Source organism: Dipodomys spectabilis, unplaced genomic scaffold (assembly GCF_019054845.1).
Source record: "Dipodomys spectabilis isolate Male_0828 unplaced genomic scaffold, ASM1905484v1 ptg000304l, whole genome shotgun sequence".
Classification (NCBI taxonomy): domain Eukaryota; kingdom Metazoa; phylum Chordata; class Mammalia; order Rodentia; family Heteromyidae; genus Dipodomys; species Dipodomys spectabilis.
The window spans coordinates 1,539,547-1,542,290 of record NW_024870981.1 but is presented as its reverse complement, the minus strand read 5'-3'; the positions used below and the strand labels follow the sequence as shown (position 1 = coordinate 1,542,290).

General features: G+C 36.1%; 1 non-coding gene across 1 annotated transcript; it reads right to left on the bottom strand.

The window, feature by feature from the left end:
- Window positions 1–2,063: 2,063 nt before the first annotated feature.
- On the bottom strand, window positions 2,064–2,170 carry LOC122127602. Its single transcript, XR_006151212.1, has one exon. It is a non-coding gene; the product is annotated as a U6 spliceosomal RNA (small nuclear RNA).
- Window positions 2,171–2,744: the final 574 nt, after the last annotated feature.

The window sequence follows — 2,744 nt, the reverse complement described above, 5'->3', positions numbered from 1 at the left end:
CTTTATCTTTGTGGTGTAACTTAAATGATGTAACTTAAATGGAAGGAAGCAAACCAAAAACTTAGTTCCTCAAATCTGATGATGCCTCTACATGAATGAGAAAAGACCTATGATAGAATATCAAAAAGACAATTCATTCTTCTAGGTCTGCCTTATCTTTGAGATGTAACTTAAATGATGTAAAACACAATATACTGCTCAGATACTTTTGTTTTATCAGTTTTGTACATTTTCTTTTGGACTTCATCTCAGTCTACAACATTCCTTCATTATTATGTCCTTTATATTTTTACACTAACAAGACTTAAGATAACCAGTTTGATTTACAGCATGAGAAGTTATCTACCCGGCTTCCTTGGAAGTAGAGCATGATTAATAGATAATATTGCTCACTACATGTAATGGTTTCTGTAATACTTATGACATTCTATTTAGTATTTAAAAAAACTTCTGGCTAAACTCAAAGCTCATGCATAGAAGTTTATGTTAAGTATTTTACAAGTTTTATTTCTCTTAATTCTTAAGATAACATTTGATATAATGCTAATGTTATTACTATTTTAGTGTTGGGAAAAATTGTAATTAAAGGCACTAAGTGCATGGCCCAAAGACACACAGTGAGGAAGGAAATGAGTCAAAGTTTCCAAAAGTCTTTCAGCAATACACAAAAGGTAGGTAAATTCTTTCCATTCTCTTACACTCTCAATTCAATATTCATATTGTCCAAGAAATTATAGCATAGCAAATATTGCCCTTGGTGATTGTTTTCTATCACATTTTGTCTTCAACACAGACTGTGTTGGTGACATTGGGTTATCATGCACAGAGCTGAGCTTCTAAATTGAGGTCCAAAGAGAGACAAATTTCTTCTGTCCCACAGTTCCAGTTTCCTTTTTTAAAAAGTACCAAAACTTTTAAATATCATCACTTACCGTCTTTTAAGAATCCAAAAATGAAATAAATTCACATTTAATCAATCCAAAATGTTTTAAAAGTAGGAGATAATTAAACAGGCCCCCATGAAGTAAATTTTCTTCTACTTTTAAAATTATGCTGAAAGCCTTGTATTGGCTAGTCACACCTGTAATCCTATCTACTCGGGATAGCTACTCAGGAGACTGGGATCTGTGGATAACCATTGGAAGTCAATCAGGGCCAAAAAAAAAAAAATTCATGAAATTATTTTTCAAAATTTTTATGAACTAGCAAAGACCCAGGAAAGAAAATGTAGCTTATATAGTACCTCACCAACCTAGAGAAGAAAGGCCTAGCAAGACCTTTAAGCCCTGATTTCAAACTCTGAGCATGCCAACACACATGCATGCACATGCGTTCACGTGCACACATTTTTTCCCTTCCCCTCCCCAAATTAGAGAAGCGAACATACAAGAGGCAGATGCACCAACTTCAAATACAGAGAAAACAAGGGTTATAACGTGGGGGAGGAATATACAAAGAAACGAAAATTCACATCGCACATTATAAGTATGTTAGTAACAATAGCAAGAAACAAAAAACTACTTGTTTCCCTATCGTGGGGTTCAATTCCCTTAACATTATCATTTCTGTTCATATGCACATAGCTTTTGACCTTGTCTGCTTACCCCAGACATATATTCGTTATTGAAAATAAGGGAAACCATGGGACCTGTTTCTTTGGGCTTGGCTTACTTCACTTAATAAATTTTTTCCCAAGTCTTTCCATTTCCTAACAAATGGGGCAATGTCATTCTTTCTGATGGAGGCATAGAATTCCCTTGTGTATATACATCACATTTTCTTGATCCATTCATGTAGTGGGGACAGCTGGTTGGTTCCATATCTTAGCTATGGTAAATAATGCTGCAATAAACATAGTTGTGCTGGTAGTTTTAGTATGGTCTTGTTTGTGATCATTTAGTAAATCCCCAAAAGTGGGACTGCTGGGTCAAAGGGGAGCTTTATGTGGAATCTTTTGAGGAACCTCCATAATGCTTTCCAAAGTGGTTGAACAAGTTTACACTCCCACCAAGAATGTTGTATGGTTCCCTTGTGGCCACATCCCCTCCAGCATCTGTTGTTGTAAAAATATGGAACACACCACGAATTTGCATATCGTCCTTGCGCAAGTGCCATGGTACTCTTCTCTGTATTGTTTCAATGTTAGTGTATGTGTGGCTGAATTGAGCACAGAATATTTTTTATATCAAAAGTGCAATTGTGGGGGCTGAGAAGGTGGCTCAGTGGTAGAGCGCTTGCCTTACATGCATGAGGCCCTGGGTTCGATTCCTCAGCACCACATAAGCAAAAAGAAAAAAGCTGCAAGTGGCGCTGTGGCTCAAGTGGTAGAATGCTAGCCTTGAGCTGAAGAGCTGAGGGACAGCGCCCAGGCCCAGAGTTCAGGCCCCACGAATGGACCCCCCCCAAAAAAAGTGCAGTTGGATTTTATTAAACTAGACAATTCAACAAAAAGTAAGTTCAAAAGAATTGTCATGAAATTTTAGAACCATATATTTCTTACATAAGCACAAATTTAAGAATAAAGTCAAGATTGACATGTCAAAAACAAAATAATTCCAGATATTTGTTGCTCAAGAAATGTGTAGGAGGGGGATTCAATTATTCTATACAAGGCACCTGTCATAATGAACACTGCACCAAGTGTTAAGGTTTGTTAAAAGTTTTAATGTTTTAAATATATTTAATTTTGGGAATTTGTTTACATATGCCAAAATTAGGACTGTTTGGCAGGTATAAAACTTTTC